Below are 18,950 nucleotides of genomic sequence, written 5' to 3'. Positions count from 1 at the left end.
TTTTAAATAGATTAGACCATAAATGTTGACCAATACTGACTACGACCATACCAGGTTGAATGCACCCGATCTCGTCCGATCTCGGAAGTTAAGCAACGTCGGGATTGGTTAGTACTTGGATGGGTGACCGCCTAGGAATACCAATTGTCGTAGGCAAAATATGATTTATTTAAGTTTTTACTTTTTTAATTAGATTAGACATAAAATGTTGAGAAAAACTGCTTACGACCATACCAGGTTGAATGCACCCGATCTCGTCCGATCTCGGATGTTAAGCAACGTCGGGATTGGTTAGTACTTGGATGGGTGACCGCCTAGGAATGCCAATTGTCGTAGGCAAAAGATGATTTATTTAAGTTTTTACATTTTTAAATAGATTATACCATAAATGTTGACCAATACTGTCTACGACCATACCATTTTGAATGCACCCGATCTCGTCCAATCTCGGAAGTTAAGCAACGTCGGCATTGGTTAGTACTTGGATGGGTGACCGCCTAGGAATGCCAATTGTCGTAGGCAAAAGATGATTTATTTAAGTTTATAATTTTTAAATAGATTAGACCAAAAAATGTTGACCAATGATGCCTACGACAATACCATGTTTAATGCACCCGATCTCGTCCGATCTCGTAAGTTAAACAACGTCGGGATTGGTCTGTACTTGAATTGGTGACCGCCTAGGAATACAAATTATCGTAGGCAAAATATGATTTATTTAAGTTTTTACATTTTTAAATAGATAAGACCAAAAAATGTTGACCAATAATGCCTACGACCATACCAGGTTGAATGCACCGATCTCGTCCGATCTCGCAAGTTAAACAACGTCAGGATTGGTTAGTGCTTGGATGGGTGACCGCCTAGGAATACCAATTGTCGAAGTCAAAATATGATTTTAAAAATATATTTAAATGTTTACATTTTTAAAGAGTTCAGACCAAAAAATGTTGACCAATACTGCCTACGACCATACCAGGTTGAACGCACACGAACTCGTCCGATCTCGGAAGTTAAGCAATATCGGGATTGGTTAGTACTTGGATGGTTGACCGCCTAGGAATTCCAACTGTCATAGGCAAAATGTGATTTTTAAAATATATTTAATCGTTTACATTTTTAAAGAATTCATACCAAAAAATGTTGACCAATACTGTCTACGACCATACCAGGTTGAATGCACCCGATCTCGTCCGATCTCGGAAGTTAAGCAACGTCGGGATTGGTTGGCACTTGGATGGGTGAACGCCTAGGAATACCAATTGTCGTAGGCAAAATATGATTTATTTAAGTTTTTACTTTTTTAATTAGATTAGACATAAAATGTTGAGAAAAACTGCTTACGACCATACCAGGTTGAATGCACCCGATCTCGTCCGATCTCGGATGTTAAGCAACGTCGGGATTGGTTAGTACTTGGATGGGTGACCGCCTAGGAATACCAATTGTCGTAGGCACAATATGATTTATTTAAGTTTTTACATTTTTAAATAGATTAGACCATAAATGTTGACCAATACTGACTACGACCATACCAGGTTGAATGCACCCGATCTCGTCCGATCTCGGAAGTTAAGCAACGTGGGGATTGGTTAGTACTTGGATGGGTGACCGCCTGGGAATACCAATTGTCGTAGGCACAATATGATTTATTTAAGTTTTTATATTTTTAAATAGATTAGACCATAAATGTTGACCAATACTGACTACGACCATACCAGGTTGAATGCACCCGATCTCGTCCGATCTCGGAAGTTAAGCAACGTCGGGTTTGGTCTGTACTTGAATTGGTGACCGCCTAGGAATAAAAATTATCGTAGGCAAAATATGATTTATTTAAGTTTTTACATTTTTAAATAGATTAGACCAAAAAATGTTGACCAATGATGCCTACGACAATACCAGGTTTAATGCACACGATCTCGTCCGATATCGGAAGTTAAGCAACGTCGGGATTGGTTAGTACTTGGATGGGTGACCGCCTAGGAATACCAATTGTCGTGGTCAAAATATGATTTATTTAAGTTTTTACATTTTTAAATAGATTAGACCAAAAAATGTTGACGAATGCTGCCTACGACCATAACAGGTTGAATGCACCCGATCTCGTCCGGGCTCGTAAGTTAAGCAACGTCGGGATTGGTCAGTACTTGGATTGGTGACCGCCTAGGAATACAAATTGTCGTAGGCAACATATGATTTATTTAAGTTTCTAGATTTTAAAATAGATTAGACCAAAAAATGTTGAGCAATACTGCCTACGACCCTACCAGGTTGAATGCACCCGATCTCGTCCGATCTCGTAAGTTAAGCAACGTCAGGATTGGTTAGTACTTGGATGGGTGACCGCCTAGGAATACCAATTGTCATAGGCAAAATATGATTTTTAAAATATGTTTACATTTTTAAATAGATTAGACCAAAAAATGTTGACCAATACTGCCTACGAACATACCATGTTTAATGCACCCGATCTCGTCCGTTCTCGGAAGTTAAGCCACGTCGGGATTGGTTAGTACTTGGATGGGTGACCGCCTAGGAATACCAATTGTCGTAGGCAAAATATGATTTATTTAAGTTTCTACATTTTTAAATAGATTAGTCCAAAAAATGTTGACCAACACTGCGTACGACCATACCAGGTTAATGTACCCAATCTCGTCCGATATCGTAAGTTAAGCAACGTATGGATTGGTCAGTACTTGGATGGGTGACCGCCTAGGAATACAAATTGTCGTAGGCAACATATGATTTATTAAAGTTTCTAGATTTTAAAATAGATTAGACCAAAAAATGTTGAGCAATACTGCCTACGACCCTACCAGGTTGAATGCACCCGATCTCGTCCGATCTCGTAAGTTAAGCAACGTCAGGATTGGTTAGTACTTGGATGGGTGACCGCCTAGGAATACCAATTGTCGTAGGCAAAATATGATTTTTAAAATATATATAAATGTTTACATTTTCAAAGAGATTAGACCAAAAAATGTTGACCAATACTGCCGAAGACCGTACCATGTTTAATGCCCCCTATCTCGTCCGATCTCGAAAGTTAAGCAACGTCGGGATTGGTTAGGATTTGGATGGGTGACCGCCTAGTAATATCAATTGTCGTAGGCAACATATGATTTATTTAAGTTTTTAGATTTTCAAATAGATTAAAACAAAAAATGTTGAGCAATACTGCCTACGACCATACCATGTTTAATGCTACCGATCTCGTCCGATCTCGGAAGTTAAGCAACCTCGGGATTGTTTAGTACTTGGATGGGTGACCGCCTAGGAATAGCAATTGTCATAGGCAAAATATGATTTTTAAAACATGTTTACATTTTTAAAGAGTTAAGGACAAAAAATGTTGACCAATACTGCCTACGATCATACCATGATTAATGCACCGATCTCGTCAAATCTCGTAAGTTTATCAACGTCGAGATTGGTTAGTACTTGGATGGGTGTCCGCCTAGGAATACCAATTGTCGTAGGCAAAATATGATTTATTTAAGTTTCTAATTTTTAAATAGATTAGACCAAAAAATGTTGACCAATGATGCCTACGACAATACCATGTTTAATGCACCCGATCTCGTCCGATCTCGGAAGTTAAGCAACGTCGGGATTGGTTAGTACTTGGATGGGTGACCTCGTTGGATTACCAATTTGTCGTAGGCAAAATATGATTTTTAATATATATATAAATGTTTGCATTTTCAAAGAGTTTAGACCAAACAATGTTGACCAATATTGCCTACGACCATACCTGGTTGAATGCACCCGATCTCGGAAGTTAAGCAACGTCGGGATTGGTAAGTTCTTGGATGGGTGACCGCCTAGGAATACAAATTGTCGTAGGCAACATATGATTTATTTAAGTTTCTAGATTTTAAAATAGATTAGACCAAAAAATGTTGAGCAATACTGCCTACGACCCTGCCAGGTTGAATGCACCCGATATCGTCCGATCTCGGAAGTTAAGCAACGTCAGGATTGGTTAGTACTTGGATGGGTGACCGCCTAGGAATACCAATTGTCATAGGCAAAATATGATTTTTAAAATATGCTTACATTTTTAAATATCTTAGACCAAAAAATGTTGACCAATACTGTCTACGAACATACCATGTTTAATGCACCCGATCTCGTCCGATCTCGGAAGTTAAGCAACGTCGGGATTGCTTAGTACTTGGATGGGTGACCGCCTAGGAATACCAATTGTCGTAGGCAAAATATGATTTTTAAAATATATATAAATGTTTAGATTTTCAAAGAGATTAGACCAAAAAATGTTGACCAATACTACCGAAGACCGTACCATGTTTAATGACCCGATCTCGTCCGATCTCGAAAGTTAAGCAACGTCGGGATTGGTTAGTATTTGGATGGGTGACCGCCTAGTAATATCAATTGTCGTAGGCAACATATGATTTATTTAAGTTTTTAGATTTTCAAATAGATTAAACCAAAAAATGTTGAGCAATACTGCCTACGACCATACCATGTTTAATGCTACCGATCTCGTCCGATCTCGTAAGTTAAGCAACGTCAGGATTGGTTAGTACTTGGATGGGTGACCGCCTAGGAATACCAATTGTTATAGGCAAAATATGATTTTTAAAATATGTTTACATTTTTAAATAGATTAGACCAAAAAATGTTGACCAATACTGCCTACGAACATACCATGTTTAATGCACCCGATCTCGTCCGTTCTCGGAAGTTAAGCAACGTCGGGATTGGTCAGTACTTGGATGGGTGACCGCCTAGGAATACCAATTGTCGTTGGCAAAATATGATTTATTTAAGTTTTTACATTTTTAAATAGATAAGACCAAAAAATGTTGACCAATGATGCCTACGACCATACCAGGTTGAATGAACCCGATCTCGTCCGATCTCGTAAGTTAAACAACGTCGGGATTGGTCTGTACTTGAATTGGTGACCGCCTAGGAATAAAAATTATCGTAGGCAAAATATGATTTATTTAAGTTTTTACATTTTTAAATAGATAAGACCAAAAAATGTTGACCAATAATGCCTACGACCATACAAGGTTGAATGCACCCGATCTCGTCCGATCTCGTAAGTTAAGCAACGTCAGGATTGGTTAGTACTTGGATGGGTGATCTCGTTGGAATACCAATTTGTCGTAGGCAAAATATGATTTTTAAAATATATATAAATGTTTCCATTTTCAAAGAGTTTAGACCAAACAATGTTGACCAATACTGCCCACGACCATACCTGGTTGAATTCACCCGATCTCGGAAGTAAAGCAACGTCGGGATTGGTAAGTACTTGGATGGGTGACCGCCTAGGAATACCAATTGACGTAGGCAAAATATGATTTATTTAAGTTTTTACATTTTTAAATAGATAAGACCAAAAAATGTTGACCAATATTGAATACGACCATACCAGGGTAATGTACCCAATCTCGTCCGATCTCGTAAGTTAAGCAACGTCGGGATTGGTCAGTACTTGGATGGGTGACCGCCTAGGAATGTCAATTGTCGTAGGCAAAAGATGATTTATTTAAGTTTATAATTTTTAAATAGATTAGACCAAAAAATGTTGACCAATGATGCCTACGACAATACCATGTTTAATGCACACGATCTCGTCCGATATCGGAAGTTAAGCAACGTCGGGATTGGTAAGTACTTGGATGGGTGACCGCCTAGGAATACCAATTGTCGTGGTCAAAATATGATTTATTTAAGTTTTTACATTTTTAAATAGATTAGACCAAAAAATGTTGACGAATGCTGCCTACGACCATAACAGGTTGAATGCACCCGATCTCGTCCGGGCTCGTAAGTTAAGCAACGTCGGGATTGGTCAGTACTTGGATTGGTGACCGCCTAGGAATACAAATTGTCGTAGGCAACATATGATTTATTTAAGTTTCTAGATTTTAAAATAGATTAGACCAAAAAATGTTGAGCAATACTGCCTACGACCCTACCAGGTTGAATGCACCCGATCTCGTCCGATCTCGTAAGTTAAGCAACGTCAGGATTGGTTAGTACTTGGATGGGTGACCGCCTAGGAATACCAATTGTCATAGGCAAAATATGATTTTTAAAATATGTTTACATTTTTAAATAGATTAGACCAAAAAATGTTGACCAATACTGCCTACGAACATACCATGTTTAATGCACCCGATCTCGTCCGTTCTCGGAAGTTAAGCCACGTCGGGATTGGTTAGTACTTGGATGGGTGACCGCCTAGGAATACCAATTGTCGTAGGCAAAATATGATTTATTTAAGTTTCTACATTTTTAAATAGATTAGTCCAAAAAATGTTGACCAACACTGCGTACGACCATACCAGGTTAATGTACCCAATCTCGTCCGATATCGTAAGTTAAGCAACGTATGGATTGGTCAGTACTTGGATGGGTGACCGCCTAGGAATGCAAATTGTCGTAGGCAACATATGATTTATTTAAGTTTCTAGATTTTAAAATAGATTAGACCAAAAAATGTTGAGCAATACTGCCTACGACCCTACCAGGTTGAATGCACCCGATCTCGTCCGATCTCGTAAGTTAAGCAACGTCAGGATTGGTTAGTACTTGGATGGGTGACCGCCTAGGAATACCAATTGTCGTAGGCAAAATATGATTTTTAAAATATATATAAATGTTTACATTTTCAAAGAGATTAGACCAAAAAATGTTGACCAATACTGCCGAAGACCGTACCATGTTTAATGCCCCCTATCTCGTCCGATCTCGAAAGTTAAGCAACGTCGGGATTGGTTAGTATTTGGATGGGTGACCGCCTAGTAATATCAATTGTCGTAGGCAACATATGATTTATTTAAGTTTTTAGATTTTCAAATAGATTAAAACAAAAAATGTTGAGCAATACTGCCTACGACCATACCATGTTTAATGCTACCGATCTCGTCCGATCTCGGAAGTTAAGCAACCTCGGGATTGTTTAGTACTTGGATGGGTGACCGCCTAGGAATAGCAATTGTCATAGGCAAAATATGATTTTTAAAACATGTTTACATTTTTAAAGAGTTAAGGACAAAAAATGTTGACCAATACTGCCTACGATCATACCATGTTTAATGCACCCGATCTCGTCAAATCTCGTAAGTTTATCAACGTCGAGATTGGTTAGTACTTGGATGGGTGTCCGCCTAGGAATACCAATTGTCGTAGGCAAAATATGATTTATTTAAGTTTCTAATTTTTAAATAGATTAGACCAAAAAATGTTGACCAATGATGCCTACGACAATACCATGTTTAATGCACCCGATCTTGTCCGATCTCGGAAGTTAAGCAACGTCGGGATTGGTTAGTACTTGGATGGGTGACCTCGTTGGATTACCAATTTGTCGTAGGCAAAATATGATTTTTAATATATATATAAATGTTTGCATTTTCAAAGAGTTTAGACCAAACAATGTTGACCAATATTGCCTACGACCATACCTGGTTGAATGCACCCGATCTCGGAAGTTAAGCAACGTCGGGATTGGTAAGTACTTGGATGGGTGACCGCCTAGGAATACCAATTGTCGTAGGCAAAATATGATTTATTTAAGTTTTTACATTTTTAAATAGATAAGACCAAAAAATGTTGACCAATACTGACTACGACCATACCAGGTTAATGTACCCAATCTCGTCCGATCTCGTAAGTTAAGCAACGTCGGGATTGGTCAGTACTTGGATGGGTGACCGCCAAGGAATGCCAATTGTCGTAGGCAAAAGATGATTTATTTAAGTTTATAATTTTTAAATAGATTAGACCAAAAAATGTTGACCAATGATGCCTACGACAATACCATGTTTAGTGCACCCGATCTCGTTCGATATCGGAAGTTAAGCAACGTCGGGATTGGTTAGTACTTGGATTGGTGACCTCCTAGGAATACCAATTGTCGTTGGCAAAATATGATTTATTTAAGTTTATACATTTTTAAATAGATTAGACCAAAAAATGTTGACGAATGCTGCCTACGACCATAACAGGTTGAATGCTCCCGATCTCATCCGGGCTCGTAAGTTAAGCAACGTCAGGATTGGTCAGTACTTGGATTGGTGACCGCCTAGGAATACAAATTGTCGTAGGCAACATATGATTTATTTAAGTTTCTAGATTTTAAAATAGATTAGACCAAAAAATGTTGAGCAATACTGCCTACGACCCTGCCAGGTTGAATGCACCCGATATCGTCCGATCTCGTAAGTTAAGCAACGTCAGGATTGGTTAGTACTTGGATGGGTGACCGCCTAGGAATACCAATTGTCATAGGCAAAATATGATTTTTAAAATATGTTTACATTTTTAAATATCTTAGACCAAAAAATGTTGACCAATACTGTCTACGAACATACCATGTTTAATGCACCCGATCTCGTCCGATCTCGGAAGTTAAGCAACGTCGGGATTGCTTAGTACTTGGATGGGTGACCGCCTAGGAATACCAATTGTCGTAGGCAAAATATGATTTTTAAAATATATATAAATGTTTAGATTTTCAAAGAGATTAGACCAAAAAATGTTGACCAATACTACCGAAGACCGTACCATGTTTAATGACCCGATCTCGTCCGATCTCGAAAGTTAAGCAACGTCGGGATTGGTTAGTATTTGGATGGGTGACCGCCTAGTAATATCAATTGTCGTAGGCAACATATGATTTATTTAAGTTTTTAGATTTTCAAATAGATTAAACCAAAAAATGTTGAGCAATACTGCCTACGACCATACCATGTTTAATGCTACCGATCTCGTCCGATCTCGTAAGTTAAGCAACGTCAGGATTGGTTAGTACTTGGATGGGTGACCGCCTAGGAATACCAATTGTCATAGGCAAAATATGATTTTTAAAATATGTTTACATTTTTAAATAGATTAGACCAAAAAATGTTGACCAATACTGCCTACGAACATACCATGTTTAATGCACCCGATCTCGTCCGTTCTCGGAAGTTAAGCAACGTCGGGATTGGTTAGTACTTGGATGGGTGACCGCCTAGGAATACCAATTGTCGTAGGCAAAATATGATTTATTTAAGTTTTTAGATTTTCAAATAGATTAGACCAAAAAATGTTGAGCAATACTGCCTACGACCATACCAGGTTAATGCTCCCTATCTCGTCCCATCTCGGAAGTTAAGCAACTTCGGGATTGTTTAGTACTTGGATGGGTGACCGCCTAGGAATAGCAATTGTCGTAGGCAAAATATGATTTATTTAAGTTTATAATTTTTAAATAGATTAGACCAAAAAATGTTGACCAATACTGCCTACGACCATACCAGGTTGAATGCACCCGATCTCTTCCGATCTCGTAAGTTAAACATCGTCGGGATTGGTTATTACTTGGATGGGTGACCGCCTAGGAATACCAATTGTCGTAGGCAAAATATGATTTATTTAAGTTTTTACGTTTTTAAATAGATTAGACCAAAAAATGTTGACCAATAGTGTCTTCGACCATACCAGGTTAATGCACCCGATCTCGTCCGATCTCGTAAGTTAAGCAAAGTCGGGATTGGTTAGTACGTGGATGGGTGACCGCCTACGAATACCAATTTTCGTAGGCAAAATATGATTTATTTAAGTTTTTAATTTTTAAATATATTAGACCAAAAAATGTTGACCAATACTGGCTACGACCATACCATGTTTAATTTGCCCGATCTCGTCCGATCTCGGAAGTTAAGCAACGTCGGGATTGGTTAGTACTTGTATGGGTGACCGCCTAGGAATACCAATTGTCGTAGGCAAAATATTATTTTTAAAATATCTATAAATTTTTACATTTTCAAAGAGTTTAGACCAAAAAATGTTGACCAATACTGCCTACGACCATATCAGGTTGAATGCACCCGATCTCGTCCGATCTCGGAAGTTAAGAAACCTCGGGATTGTTTAGTACTTGGATGGGTGACCGTCTAGGAATACCAATTGTCTTAGGCAAAATATGATTTTTAAAATATGTTTAAATTTTTATAGAGTTTAGACCAAAAAATTTTGACCAATACTGCCTACGACCATACCAGGTCGAATGCACCCGATCTCTTCCGATCTCGTAAGTTAAGCAACGTCGGGATTGGTTAGTACTTGGATGGGTGACCGTCTAGGAATACCAATTGTGGTAGGCAAAGTATGATTTTTAAAATATATATAAATGTTTGCATTTTCAAAGAGTTTAGACCAAAAAATTGTTGAGCAATACTGCCAAAGACCATGCCATGTTTAATGCACCCGATCTCGTCCGATCTCGGAAGTAAAGCAACGTCGGGATTGGTAAGTACTTGGATGGGTGACCGCCTAGGAATACCAATTGTCGTAGGCAAAATATGATTTATTTAAGTTTTTACATTTTTAAATAGATAAGACCAAAAAATGTTGACCAATACTGACTACGACCATACCAGGTTAATGTACCCAATCTCGTCCGATCTCGTAAGTTAAGCAACGTCGTGATTGGTCAGTACTTGGATGGGTGACCGCCTAGGAAGGCCAATTGTCGTAGGCAAAAGATGATTTATTTAAGTTTATAATTTTTAAATAGATTAGACCAAAAAATGTTGACCAATGATGCCTACGACAATACCATGTTTAATGCACCCGATCTCGTCCGATATCGGAAGTTAAGCAACGTCGGGATTGGTTAGTACTTGGATGGGTGACCGCCTAGGAATACCAATTGTCGTTGGCAAAATATGATTTATTTAAGTTTATACATTTTTAAATAGATTAGACCAAAAAATGTTGACGAATGCTGCCTACGACCATAACAGGTTGAATGCTCCCGATCTCGTCCGGGCTCGTAAGTTAAGCAACGTCGGGATTGGTCAGTACTTGGATTGGTGACCGCCTAGGAATACAAATTGTCGTAGGCAACATATGATTTATTTAAGTTTCTAGATTTTAAAATATATTAGACCAAAAAATGTTGAGCAATACTGCCTACGACCCTGCCAGGTTGAATGCACCCGATATCGTCCGATCTCGTAAGTTAAGCAACGTCAGGATTGGTTAGTACTTGGATGGGTGACCGCCTAGGAATACCAATTGTCATAGGCAAAATATGATTTTTAAAATATGTTTACATTTTTAAATATCTTAGACCAAAAAATGTTGACCAATACTGTCTACGAACATACCATGTATTAATGCACCCGATCTCGTCCGATCTCGGAAGTTAAGCAACGTCGGGATTGCTTAGTACTTGGATGGGTGACCGCCTAGGAATACCAATTGTCGTAGGCAAAATATGATTTTTAAAATATATATAAATGTTTAAATTTTCAAAGAGATTAGACCAAAAAATGTTGACCAATACTACCGAAGACCGTACCATGTTTAATGACCCGATCTCGTCCGATCTCGAAAGTTAAGCAACGTCGGGATTGGTTAGTATTTGGATGGGTGACCGCCTAGTAATATCAATTGTCGTAGGCAACATATGATTTATTTAAGTTTTTATATTTTCAAATAGATTAAACCAAAAATGTTGAGCAATACTGCCTACGACCATACCATGTTTAATGCTACCGATCTCGTCCGATCTCGTAAGTTAAGCAACGTCAGGATTGGTTAGTACTTGGATGGGTGACCGCCTAGGAATACCAATTGTCATAGGCAAAATATGATTTTTAAAATATGTTTACATTTTTAAATAGATTAGACCAAAAAATGTTGACCAATATTACCGAAGACCGTACCATGTTTAATGACCCGATCTCGTCCGTTCTCGGAAGTTAAGCAACGTCGGGATTGGTTAGTATTTGGATGGGTGACCGCCTAGTAATATCATTTGTCGTAGGCAACATATGATTTATTTAAGTTTTTAGATTTTCAAATAGATTAAACCAAAAAATGTTGAGCAATACTGCCTACGACCATACCATGTTTAATGCTACCGATCTCGTCCGATCTCGTAAGTTAAGCAACGTCGGGATTGTTTAGTACTTGGATGGGTGACCGCCTAGGAATAGCAATTGTCGTAGGCAAAATATGATTTATTTAAGTTTATAATTTTTAAATAGATTAGACCAAAAAATGTTGACCAATACTGCCTACGACCATACCAGGTTGAATGCACCTGATCTCTTCCGATCTCGTAAGTTAAACATCGTCGGGATTGGTTATTACTTGGATGGGTGACCGCCTAGGAATAACAATTGTCGTAGGCAAAATATGATTTATTTAAGTTTTTACGTTTTTAAATAGATTAGACCAAAAAATGTTGACCAATAGTGCCTTCGACCATACCAGGTTAATGCACCCGATCTCGTCCGATCTCGTAAGTTAAGCAACCTTGGGATTGGTCAGCACTTGGATGGGTGACCGCCTAGGAATACCAATTGTCGTAGGCAAAATATGATTTATTTAGGTTTCTAATTTTTAAATAGATTAGACCAAAAAATGTTGAACAATACTGCCTACGACCATTGCACGTTTAATGCACCCGATCTCGTCCGATCTCGTAAGTTAAGCAAAGTCGGGATTGGTTAGTACGTGGATGGGTGACCGCCTACGAATACCAATTTTCGTAGGCAAAATATGATTTATTTAAGTTTTTAATTTTTAAATAGATTAGACCAAAAAATGTTGACCAATACTGGCTACGACCATACCATGTTTAATGCACCCGATCTCGTCCGATCTCGGAAGTTAAGCAACGTCGGGATTGGTTAGTACTTGTATGGGTGACCGCCTAGGAATACCAATTGTCGTAGGCAAAATATGATTTTTAAAATATCTATAAATGTTTACATTTTCAAAGAGTTTAGACCAAAAAATGTTGACCAATACTGCCTACGACCATACCAGGTTGAATGCACCCGATCTCGTCCGATCTCGGAAGTTAAGAAACCTCGGGATTGTTTAGAACTTGGATGGGTGACCGGCTAGGAATAGCAATTGTCGTATGCAAAATATGATTTATTTATTTTTTACATTTTTAAATAGATTAGACCAAAAAATGTTGAGCAATACTGCCTACGACAATACCAGGTTAATGCACCCGATCTCGTCCGATCTCGGAAGTTAAACAACGTCGGGATTGGTTAGTACTTGGATGGGTGACCGTCTAGGAATACCAATTGTCTCAGGCAAAATATGATTTTTAAAATATGTTTAAATTTTTATAGAGTTTAGACCAAAAAATTTTGACCAATAGTGCCTACGACCATACCAGGTCGAATGCACCCGATCTCTTCCGATCTCGTAAGTTAAGCAACGTCGGGATTGGTTAGTACTTGGATGGGTGACCGTCTAGGAATACCAATTGTGGTAGGCAAAGTATGATTTTTAAAATATATATAAATGTTTGCATTTTCAAAGAGTTTAGACCAAAAAATTGTTGAGCAATACTGCCAAAGACCATACCATGTTTAATGCACCCGATCTCGTCCGATCTCGGAACTAAAGCAACGTCGCGATTGGTTAGTATTTGGATGGGTGACTGCCTAGGAATACCAATTGTTGTAGGCAAAAGATGATTTATTTAAGTTTTCACATTTTTAAATAGATTAGACCTAAAAATGTTGAGCAATACTGCCTACGACCATACCAGGTTAATGTACCCGATCTCGTCCGATCTCGTAAGTTAGGCAACCTCGGGATTGGTCAGTACTTGGATGGGTGACCGCCTAGGAATACCAATTGTCGTAGGCAAAATATGATTTATTTAGGTTTCTAATTTTTAAATAGATTAGACCAAAAAATGTTGAACAATACTGCCTACGACCATTCCACGTTTAATGCTCCCGATCTCGTCCGATCTCGTAAGTTAAGCAAAGTCGGGATTGGTTAGTACTTGGATGGGTGACCGCCTAGGAATACCAATTGTCGTAGGCAAAATATGATTTATTTAGGTTTCTAATTTTTAAATAGATTAGACCAAAAAATGTTGACCAATACTGGCTACGACCATACCATGTTTAATGCACCCGATCTCGTCCGATCTCGGAAGTTAAGCAACGTCGGGATTGGTTAGTACTTGTATGGGTGACCGCCTAGGAATACCAATTGTCGTAGGCAAAATTTTTTTAAAATATCTATAAATGTTTACATTTTCAAAGAGTTTAGACCAAAAAATGTTGACCAATACTGCCTACGACCATACCAGGTTGAATGCACCCGATCTCGTCCGATCTCGGAAGTTAAGAAACCTCGGGATTGTTTAGTACTTGGATGGGTGACCGCCTAGGAATAGCAATTGTCGTATGCAAAATATGATTTATTTATTTTTTACATTTTTAAATAAATTAGACCAAAAAATGTTGAGCAATACTGCCTACGACAATACCAGGTTAATGCACCCGATCTCGTCCGATCTCGGAAGTTAAACAACGTCGGGATTGGTTAGTACTTGGATGGGTGACCGTCTAGGAATACCAATTGTCTTAGGCAAAATATGATTTTTAAAATATGTTTAAATTTTTATAGAGTTTAGACCAAAAAATTTTGACCAATAGTGCCTACGACCATACCAGGTCGAATGCACCCGATCTCTTCCGATCTCGTAAGTTAAGCAACGTCGGGATTGGTTAGTACTTGGATGGGTGACCGTCTAGGAATACCAATTGTGGTAGGCAAAGTATGATTTTTAAAATATATATAAATGTTTGCATTTTCAAAGAGTTTAGACCAAAAAATTGTTGAGCAATACTGCCAAAGACCATACCATGTTTAATGCACCCGATCTCGTCCGATCTCGGAACTAAAGCAACGTCGCGATTGGTTAGTATTTGGATGGGTGACTGCCTAGGAATACCAATTGTTGTAGGCAAAAGATGATTTATTTAAGTTTTCACATTTTTAAATAGATTAGACCTAAAAATGTTGAGCAATACTGCCTACGACCATACCAGGTTAATGTAACCGATCTCGTCCGATCTCGTAAGTTAGGCAACCTCGGGATTGGTCAGTACTTGGATGGGTGACCGCCTAGGACTACCAATTGTCGTAGACAAAATATGATTTATTTAATTTTTTACATTTTTAAATAGATAAGACCAAAAAAAGTTGACTAAAAATGGCTACGACCATACCAGGTTGAATGCACCCGATCTCGTCCGATCTCGTAAGTTAAGCAACGTCAGGATTGGTTAGTACTTGGATGGGTGACCGCCTAGGAATACCAATTGTCGAAGGCAAAATATGATTTTAAAAATATATTCAAATGTTCACATTTTTAAATAGATTTGACCAAAAAATGTTGATCAATACTGCCTACGACCATATCAGGTAAATGCACCCGTTCTCGTCCGATCTTGGAAGTTAAACAACGCCGGGATTGCTTAGTACTTGGATGGGTGACCGCCTAGGAATACCAATTGTCGTAGGCAAATTATTATTTTTTAAATATATATAAATGTTTACATTTTCAAAGAGTTTAGACCAAAAAATGTTGACCAATGCTGCCTATGAGCATAACAGGTTGATTGCACCCGATCTCCTCCGATCTCGTAAGTTAAGCAACTTCGGGATTGGTCAGTACTTGAATTGGTGACCGTGTTGGAATACCAAATGTCGTAGGCAAAATCGGATTTATTTAAGTTTTAACATTTTTAAATAGATTAGGCCAAAAAATGTTGACCAATTCTGCATACGGCCATACCACGTTGAATTTACCCGATCTCGTCCGATCTCGGAAGTTAAGCAACCTCGGGATTGGTTGGTACTTGGATGGGACACCGCCTAGGAATACCAAATTTCGTAGGCACAATATGATTTTTAAAATATATTTAATCGTTTACATTTTTAAAGAATTCAGACCAAAAAATGTTGACCAATTCTGCATACGGCCATACCACGTTGAATTTACCCGATCTCCTCCGATCTCGTAAGTTAAGCAACTTCGGGATTGGTCAGTACTTGAATTGGTGACCGTCTAGGAATACCAAATGTCGAAGGCAAAATATGATTTATTTAAGTTTCTAATTTTTAAATAGATTAGACCAAAAAATGTTGACCGATACTAGTTACGACCATACCATGTTTAATGCACCCGATCTCGTCCGATCTCGGAAGTTAAGCAACGTCGGGATTGGTTAGTACTTGGATGGGTGACCGCCTAGGAATACCAAATGTCGTAGGCAAAATATGATTTATTTAAGTTTCTAATTTATAAATAGATTAGACCAAAAAATGTTGAGTAATACTGCCTACGACCATACCAAGTTAATGCACCCGATCTCGTCCGATCTCGTAATTTAAACAACCTTGGGATTGGTCAGTATATGGATGGGTGACCGCCTAGGAATACCAATTGTCGTTGGCAAAATATGATTTATTTAAGTTTTAACATTTTTAAATAGATTAGACCAAAAATGGTGACCAATATTGCCTACGACCATACCAGGTTACTCATATTTCAATCAAATTTCACTCACATTTTACTCATATTTTACTGTCATTTCATTCAAATTTCACTCATTTTACGCATTTCACATTAAACTAACATTACACATACATTTTACTCGTTTAATATTTCAAATATTTAACGAACATTTCACTCACATTTCACGCAGATTTCATTCATTTCACGTTCCACATATTTCACACTCATATCACTCACATTTCACTAATAGTCCACACATTTTACTCACATTTGATTCATTTTACTCATTTCACATTTTACTCAATCAACATTTCGCCCACACTTCACTCACATTTATCTCACATTTACCTCACATTTCACTTAAATTGCACTCACATTTCACTAATTTCACTCGTTTAACATGTCACTCACATTTCACCCATTTAACACATTTAACAATTCACTTCCATTTAACTCACATTTAACTCACATTTATCTCCCATTTGACTCAAATTTCACTTAAATTTCACTTACATTTCTATCACATTTTACTCATTTCACATTTCACATATTTCGCTCACATTTCGCTTACATTTCGCTCACATTTCACTAATATGGCACTCACATTTCAATCACATTCAACTCACATTTTATTCATGTCACATTTCACATATTTCACGAATATTTCACTCACAATTCACTCACATTTCACACACATTTCATTCACATTTCACTTAGATTTCACTCACATTTCGCTCATATTTCCCTCACATTTCACTTATATTTCACTCATATTTCACTGATTTTACATGTCGCTCACATTTCACTCACATCTCACACTTTTCACATTTCACCGTTTTACATTTCACTCACATTTCAGTCACATTTCACTCATTTCACTCACATTTCACCCACGCTTCATTCACATTTCACTCACATTTCAATAATTTCACATTTTACACATTTTTCTTATATTTCACTAATGTTTCCCTCACATTTCAATCAAATTTCACTCACCTTCTACTCACATTTCACTCAAATTTTATTGTAATTTCGCTTATATTTCACTAACATTTTACTCACGTTTCACTCGTTTACAAACATTTCACTCATTTTACATTTCATACATTTCGCTCACATTTCTCTTAGTAGTCACTAACATTTCAATCACACTTCGCTTTTTCATTTCACTAATATTTCACTTCTCTCTTTTCACTTATTTTACATGTCACTCACATCTCACTCATTGCAAATTTCACCCATTTTACATTTCAGTCACGTTTCATTCACATTTCACTCCTTTCACTCACATTTTACTCATTTGATATTTCACAAATTTCACTCCCATTTCACTCACATTACACTCATTTCATCCACATTTTACTGATTTAATATTTTACACCTTTCACTCACATTTGGCACACATTTTATTTATTTCATGTTTCACATATTTCACTCTTATATCACTCACATTTCATTAATATTCCACACATTTCACTCACATTTTACTCACATTTCATTCATTTTATTCATTTCACATTTTACTCATTTCACATTTTACTCATTTCACTCATTTTACTCATTTTACTCATTTTACTCATTTCACATTTTACTCATTTTACTCAATCAACAGTTGGCCCACACTTCACTCACATTTATCTCACATGTCCGTCATATTTCACTTAAATTGTACAAACATTTCACCAATTTCACTCGTTTTTCATGTGACTCACATTTCACTCACATTTCACCCAATTAACATATTTAAGAATTCATTTACATTTAATTCACATTTAACTCAAATTTATCTCACATTTAACTCACATTTATCTCACATTACTCTCACATTTCACTCAAATTTCACTTAAATTTCACTTACATTTCTATCATATTTTACTCATTTCACATTTCCCACATTTCGCTCACATTTCGCTCACATTTCACTAATATTGCACTCACAATTCAATCACATTTCACTCACATTTAATTCATGTCACATTTCTCACATTTCACGAATATTTCACTCACAATTCACTCACATTTCACACACATTTCATTCACAATTCACTTAGATTTCCCTCACATTTCTCTCATATTTCCCTCACATTTCACTTAAATTTCACTCACATTTCACTGATTTTTATGTCACTCTCATTTCACTCACATCTCACTCTTTTCACATTTCACCAATTTTACATTACACTTAAATTTCAGTCACATTTCACTGATTTCACTCGTTCAACATGTCGCTCACATTTCACTCACATGACACCCATTTAACACATTTAACAATTCACTTACATTTAACTCACATTTCACCCACACTTCATTCACACTTCACTCACATTTAACTCAAATTTCACATTTCACATATTTTACGAATGTTTACTCAAATTTCTTTCATATTCTCTCACATTACAATAACATTGCCCTCTCATTTATATCACATTTCTCTCACATTTGTTATACATTTCTCCCACATTTCACTCATTTCACATTTCACTGATTTCGCTCAAATTTTAATCATATTTCACCAACATTTTACTCACATTTCACTCACAATGCACTCATTTCACTTACATATTACTTATTCGATATTTCACACATTTCACTCACATTTCACCCACATTTT

At 37.2% G+C, this 18,950-nt stretch overlaps 9 non-coding genes and 67 pseudogenes across 9 annotated transcripts; all 76 read left to right on the top strand.

Moving 5' to 3' along the window:
• The first annotated feature begins 37 nt into the window (after nucleotides 1-37).
• On the top strand, nucleotides 38-156 carry LOC146148800 (5S ribosomal RNA). The gene has a single exon (XR_014495769.1). It is a non-coding gene; the product is annotated as a 5S ribosomal RNA (ribosomal RNA).
• Nucleotides 157-220: 64 nt separating this feature from the next.
• Nucleotides 221-339, top strand: LOC146148799 (5S ribosomal RNA). The gene has a single exon (XR_014497570.1). It is a non-coding gene; the product is annotated as a 5S ribosomal RNA (ribosomal RNA).
• Nucleotides 340-403: 64 nt separating this feature from the next.
• On the top strand, nucleotides 404-522 carry LOC146148798 (5S ribosomal RNA; annotated as a pseudogene).
• Nucleotides 523-586: 64 nt separating this feature from the next.
• LOC146148797 (5S ribosomal RNA) lies at nucleotides 587-705 on the top strand (annotated as a pseudogene).
• Nucleotides 706-770: 65 nt separating this feature from the next.
• LOC146148796 (5S ribosomal RNA) lies at nucleotides 771-888 on the top strand (annotated as a pseudogene).
• A 74-nt stretch (nucleotides 889-962) lies between these two features.
• Nucleotides 963-1,081, top strand: LOC146148795 (5S ribosomal RNA; annotated as a pseudogene).
• Nucleotides 1,082-1,155: 74 nt separating this feature from the next.
• On the top strand, nucleotides 1,156-1,274 carry LOC146148794 (5S ribosomal RNA; annotated as a pseudogene).
• Nucleotides 1,275-1,338: 64 nt separating this feature from the next.
• Nucleotides 1,339-1,457, top strand: LOC146148793 (5S ribosomal RNA). The gene has a single exon (XR_014496565.1). It is a non-coding gene; the product is annotated as a 5S ribosomal RNA (ribosomal RNA).
• Nucleotides 1,458-1,521: 64 nt separating this feature from the next.
• On the top strand, nucleotides 1,522-1,640 carry LOC146148792 (5S ribosomal RNA). The gene has a single exon (XR_014495083.1). It is a non-coding gene; the product is annotated as a 5S ribosomal RNA (ribosomal RNA).
• A 64-nt stretch (nucleotides 1,641-1,704) lies between these two features.
• Nucleotides 1,705-1,823, top strand: LOC146148791 (5S ribosomal RNA; annotated as a pseudogene).
• A 65-nt stretch (nucleotides 1,824-1,888) lies between these two features.
• Nucleotides 1,889-2,007, top strand: LOC146148790 (5S ribosomal RNA; annotated as a pseudogene).
• A 65-nt stretch (nucleotides 2,008-2,072) lies between these two features.
• LOC146148789 (5S ribosomal RNA) lies at nucleotides 2,073-2,191 on the top strand (annotated as a pseudogene).
• Nucleotides 2,192-2,256: 65 nt separating this feature from the next.
• On the top strand, nucleotides 2,257-2,375 carry LOC146148788 (5S ribosomal RNA; annotated as a pseudogene).
• A 66-nt stretch (nucleotides 2,376-2,441) lies between these two features.
• On the top strand, nucleotides 2,442-2,560 carry LOC146148787 (5S ribosomal RNA; annotated as a pseudogene).
• A 248-nt stretch (nucleotides 2,561-2,808) lies between these two features.
• On the top strand, nucleotides 2,809-2,927 carry LOC146148786 (5S ribosomal RNA; annotated as a pseudogene).
• Nucleotides 2,928-3,185: 258 nt separating this feature from the next.
• LOC146148785 (5S ribosomal RNA) lies at nucleotides 3,186-3,304 on the top strand (annotated as a pseudogene).
• Nucleotides 3,305-3,552: 248 nt separating this feature from the next.
• LOC146148784 (5S ribosomal RNA) lies at nucleotides 3,553-3,672 on the top strand. The gene has a single exon (XR_014497691.1). It is a non-coding gene; the product is annotated as a 5S ribosomal RNA (ribosomal RNA).
• Nucleotides 3,673-3,746: 74 nt separating this feature from the next.
• On the top strand, nucleotides 3,747-3,855 carry LOC146148783 (5S ribosomal RNA; annotated as a pseudogene).
• Nucleotides 3,856-3,920: 65 nt separating this feature from the next.
• LOC146148782 (5S ribosomal RNA) lies at nucleotides 3,921-4,039 on the top strand (annotated as a pseudogene).
• Nucleotides 4,040-4,105: 66 nt separating this feature from the next.
• Nucleotides 4,106-4,224, top strand: LOC146148781 (5S ribosomal RNA; annotated as a pseudogene).
• A 257-nt stretch (nucleotides 4,225-4,481) lies between these two features.
• Nucleotides 4,482-4,600, top strand: LOC146148780 (5S ribosomal RNA; annotated as a pseudogene).
• A 66-nt stretch (nucleotides 4,601-4,666) lies between these two features.
• Nucleotides 4,667-4,785, top strand: LOC146148779 (5S ribosomal RNA; annotated as a pseudogene).
• A 65-nt stretch (nucleotides 4,786-4,850) lies between these two features.
• LOC146148778 (5S ribosomal RNA) lies at nucleotides 4,851-4,969 on the top strand (annotated as a pseudogene).
• Nucleotides 4,970-5,034: 65 nt separating this feature from the next.
• Nucleotides 5,035-5,154, top strand: LOC146148777 (5S ribosomal RNA; annotated as a pseudogene).
• A 74-nt stretch (nucleotides 5,155-5,228) lies between these two features.
• On the top strand, nucleotides 5,229-5,337 carry LOC146148776 (5S ribosomal RNA; annotated as a pseudogene).
• A 247-nt stretch (nucleotides 5,338-5,584) lies between these two features.
• On the top strand, nucleotides 5,585-5,703 carry LOC146148775 (5S ribosomal RNA; annotated as a pseudogene).
• Nucleotides 5,704-5,768: 65 nt separating this feature from the next.
• Nucleotides 5,769-5,887, top strand: LOC146148774 (5S ribosomal RNA; annotated as a pseudogene).
• A 65-nt stretch (nucleotides 5,888-5,952) lies between these two features.
• LOC146148773 (5S ribosomal RNA) lies at nucleotides 5,953-6,071 on the top strand (annotated as a pseudogene).
• Nucleotides 6,072-6,137: 66 nt separating this feature from the next.
• LOC146148772 (5S ribosomal RNA) lies at nucleotides 6,138-6,256 on the top strand (annotated as a pseudogene).
• A 248-nt stretch (nucleotides 6,257-6,504) lies between these two features.
• Nucleotides 6,505-6,623, top strand: LOC146148771 (5S ribosomal RNA; annotated as a pseudogene).
• A 258-nt stretch (nucleotides 6,624-6,881) lies between these two features.
• Nucleotides 6,882-7,000, top strand: LOC146148770 (5S ribosomal RNA; annotated as a pseudogene).
• A 66-nt stretch (nucleotides 7,001-7,066) lies between these two features.
• Nucleotides 7,067-7,185, top strand: LOC146148769 (5S ribosomal RNA; annotated as a pseudogene).
• Nucleotides 7,186-7,249: 64 nt separating this feature from the next.
• On the top strand, nucleotides 7,250-7,369 carry LOC146148768 (5S ribosomal RNA; annotated as a pseudogene).
• Nucleotides 7,370-7,443: 74 nt separating this feature from the next.
• LOC146148767 (5S ribosomal RNA) lies at nucleotides 7,444-7,552 on the top strand (annotated as a pseudogene).
• Nucleotides 7,553-7,617: 65 nt separating this feature from the next.
• LOC146148766 (5S ribosomal RNA) lies at nucleotides 7,618-7,735 on the top strand (annotated as a pseudogene).
• Nucleotides 7,736-7,799: 64 nt separating this feature from the next.
• Nucleotides 7,800-7,918, top strand: LOC146148765 (5S ribosomal RNA; annotated as a pseudogene).
• A 65-nt stretch (nucleotides 7,919-7,983) lies between these two features.
• On the top strand, nucleotides 7,984-8,102 carry LOC146148764 (5S ribosomal RNA; annotated as a pseudogene).
• Nucleotides 8,103-8,167: 65 nt separating this feature from the next.
• Nucleotides 8,168-8,286, top strand: LOC146148763 (5S ribosomal RNA; annotated as a pseudogene).
• Nucleotides 8,287-8,352: 66 nt separating this feature from the next.
• LOC146148762 (5S ribosomal RNA) lies at nucleotides 8,353-8,471 on the top strand (annotated as a pseudogene).
• A 257-nt stretch (nucleotides 8,472-8,728) lies between these two features.
• Nucleotides 8,729-8,847, top strand: LOC146148761 (5S ribosomal RNA; annotated as a pseudogene).
• A 66-nt stretch (nucleotides 8,848-8,913) lies between these two features.
• On the top strand, nucleotides 8,914-9,032 carry LOC146148760 (5S ribosomal RNA). The gene has a single exon (XR_014498210.1). It is a non-coding gene; the product is annotated as a 5S ribosomal RNA (ribosomal RNA).
• A 65-nt stretch (nucleotides 9,033-9,097) lies between these two features.
• Nucleotides 9,098-9,215, top strand: LOC146148759 (5S ribosomal RNA; annotated as a pseudogene).
• Nucleotides 9,216-9,279: 64 nt separating this feature from the next.
• On the top strand, nucleotides 9,280-9,398 carry LOC146148758 (5S ribosomal RNA; annotated as a pseudogene).
• Nucleotides 9,399-9,463: 65 nt separating this feature from the next.
• LOC146148757 (5S ribosomal RNA) lies at nucleotides 9,464-9,581 on the top strand (annotated as a pseudogene).
• A 64-nt stretch (nucleotides 9,582-9,645) lies between these two features.
• Nucleotides 9,646-9,764, top strand: LOC146148756 (5S ribosomal RNA; annotated as a pseudogene).
• Nucleotides 9,765-9,838: 74 nt separating this feature from the next.
• LOC146148755 (5S ribosomal RNA) lies at nucleotides 9,839-9,957 on the top strand (annotated as a pseudogene).
• A 66-nt stretch (nucleotides 9,958-10,023) lies between these two features.
• On the top strand, nucleotides 10,024-10,142 carry LOC146148754 (5S ribosomal RNA; annotated as a pseudogene).
• A 75-nt stretch (nucleotides 10,143-10,217) lies between these two features.
• LOC146148753 (5S ribosomal RNA) lies at nucleotides 10,218-10,336 on the top strand (annotated as a pseudogene).
• Nucleotides 10,337-10,583: 247 nt separating this feature from the next.
• Nucleotides 10,584-10,702, top strand: LOC146148752 (5S ribosomal RNA; annotated as a pseudogene).
• A 65-nt stretch (nucleotides 10,703-10,767) lies between these two features.
• On the top strand, nucleotides 10,768-10,886 carry LOC146148751 (5S ribosomal RNA; annotated as a pseudogene).
• Nucleotides 10,887-10,951: 65 nt separating this feature from the next.
• On the top strand, nucleotides 10,952-11,070 carry LOC146148750 (5S ribosomal RNA; annotated as a pseudogene).
• Nucleotides 11,071-11,136: 66 nt separating this feature from the next.
• LOC146148749 (5S ribosomal RNA) lies at nucleotides 11,137-11,256 on the top strand (annotated as a pseudogene).
• A 256-nt stretch (nucleotides 11,257-11,512) lies between these two features.
• LOC146148748 (5S ribosomal RNA) lies at nucleotides 11,513-11,631 on the top strand (annotated as a pseudogene).
• Nucleotides 11,632-11,880: 249 nt separating this feature from the next.
• Nucleotides 11,881-11,999, top strand: LOC146148747 (5S ribosomal RNA; annotated as a pseudogene).
• A 64-nt stretch (nucleotides 12,000-12,063) lies between these two features.
• On the top strand, nucleotides 12,064-12,182 carry LOC146148746 (5S ribosomal RNA; annotated as a pseudogene).
• A 65-nt stretch (nucleotides 12,183-12,247) lies between these two features.
• Nucleotides 12,248-12,365, top strand: LOC146148745 (5S ribosomal RNA; annotated as a pseudogene).
• Nucleotides 12,366-12,429: 64 nt separating this feature from the next.
• On the top strand, nucleotides 12,430-12,548 carry LOC146148744 (5S ribosomal RNA; annotated as a pseudogene).
• Nucleotides 12,549-12,612: 64 nt separating this feature from the next.
• LOC146148743 (5S ribosomal RNA) lies at nucleotides 12,613-12,731 on the top strand. The gene has a single exon (XR_014497489.1). It is a non-coding gene; the product is annotated as a 5S ribosomal RNA (ribosomal RNA).
• A 74-nt stretch (nucleotides 12,732-12,805) lies between these two features.
• On the top strand, nucleotides 12,806-12,924 carry LOC146148742 (5S ribosomal RNA; annotated as a pseudogene).
• Nucleotides 12,925-12,988: 64 nt separating this feature from the next.
• LOC146148741 (5S ribosomal RNA) lies at nucleotides 12,989-13,106 on the top strand (annotated as a pseudogene).
• A 66-nt stretch (nucleotides 13,107-13,172) lies between these two features.
• LOC146148740 (5S ribosomal RNA) lies at nucleotides 13,173-13,291 on the top strand (annotated as a pseudogene).
• A 75-nt stretch (nucleotides 13,292-13,366) lies between these two features.
• Nucleotides 13,367-13,485, top strand: LOC146148739 (5S ribosomal RNA; annotated as a pseudogene).
• A 65-nt stretch (nucleotides 13,486-13,550) lies between these two features.
• Nucleotides 13,551-13,668, top strand: LOC146148738 (5S ribosomal RNA; annotated as a pseudogene).
• A 64-nt stretch (nucleotides 13,669-13,732) lies between these two features.
• LOC146148737 (5S ribosomal RNA) lies at nucleotides 13,733-13,851 on the top strand (annotated as a pseudogene).
• Nucleotides 13,852-13,915: 64 nt separating this feature from the next.
• LOC146148736 (5S ribosomal RNA) lies at nucleotides 13,916-14,034 on the top strand. Its single transcript, XR_014497488.1, has one exon. It is a non-coding gene; the product is annotated as a 5S ribosomal RNA (ribosomal RNA).
• A 71-nt stretch (nucleotides 14,035-14,105) lies between these two features.
• Nucleotides 14,106-14,224, top strand: LOC146148735 (5S ribosomal RNA). The gene has a single exon (XR_014496453.1). It is a non-coding gene; the product is annotated as a 5S ribosomal RNA (ribosomal RNA).
• Nucleotides 14,225-14,288: 64 nt separating this feature from the next.
• Nucleotides 14,289-14,406, top strand: LOC146148734 (5S ribosomal RNA; annotated as a pseudogene).
• A 66-nt stretch (nucleotides 14,407-14,472) lies between these two features.
• LOC146148733 (5S ribosomal RNA) lies at nucleotides 14,473-14,591 on the top strand (annotated as a pseudogene).
• A 75-nt stretch (nucleotides 14,592-14,666) lies between these two features.
• Nucleotides 14,667-14,785, top strand: LOC146148732 (5S ribosomal RNA; annotated as a pseudogene).
• A 65-nt stretch (nucleotides 14,786-14,850) lies between these two features.
• On the top strand, nucleotides 14,851-14,968 carry LOC146148731 (5S ribosomal RNA; annotated as a pseudogene).
• A 65-nt stretch (nucleotides 14,969-15,033) lies between these two features.
• LOC146148730 (5S ribosomal RNA) lies at nucleotides 15,034-15,152 on the top strand (annotated as a pseudogene).
• Nucleotides 15,153-15,226: 74 nt separating this feature from the next.
• Nucleotides 15,227-15,344, top strand: LOC146148729 (5S ribosomal RNA; annotated as a pseudogene).
• Nucleotides 15,345-15,418: 74 nt separating this feature from the next.
• Nucleotides 15,419-15,537, top strand: LOC146148728 (5S ribosomal RNA; annotated as a pseudogene).
• A 65-nt stretch (nucleotides 15,538-15,602) lies between these two features.
• Nucleotides 15,603-15,721, top strand: LOC146148727 (5S ribosomal RNA; annotated as a pseudogene).
• Nucleotides 15,722-15,978: 257 nt separating this feature from the next.
• LOC146148726 (5S ribosomal RNA) lies at nucleotides 15,979-16,097 on the top strand (annotated as a pseudogene).
• A 64-nt stretch (nucleotides 16,098-16,161) lies between these two features.
• On the top strand, nucleotides 16,162-16,279 carry LOC146148725 (5S ribosomal RNA; annotated as a pseudogene).
• Nucleotides 16,280-18,950: the final 2,671 nt, after the last annotated feature.

The sequence above is a fragment of the Ascidiella aspersa genome, chromosome 4, assembly GCF_963924565.1.
Source record: "Ascidiella aspersa chromosome 4, kaAscAspe10.2, whole genome shotgun sequence".
Classification (NCBI taxonomy): Eukaryota; Metazoa; Chordata; class Ascidiacea; order Phlebobranchia; family Ascidiidae; genus Ascidiella; species Ascidiella aspersa.
This window is presented reverse-complemented; position numbering and strand designations above follow the sequence as displayed.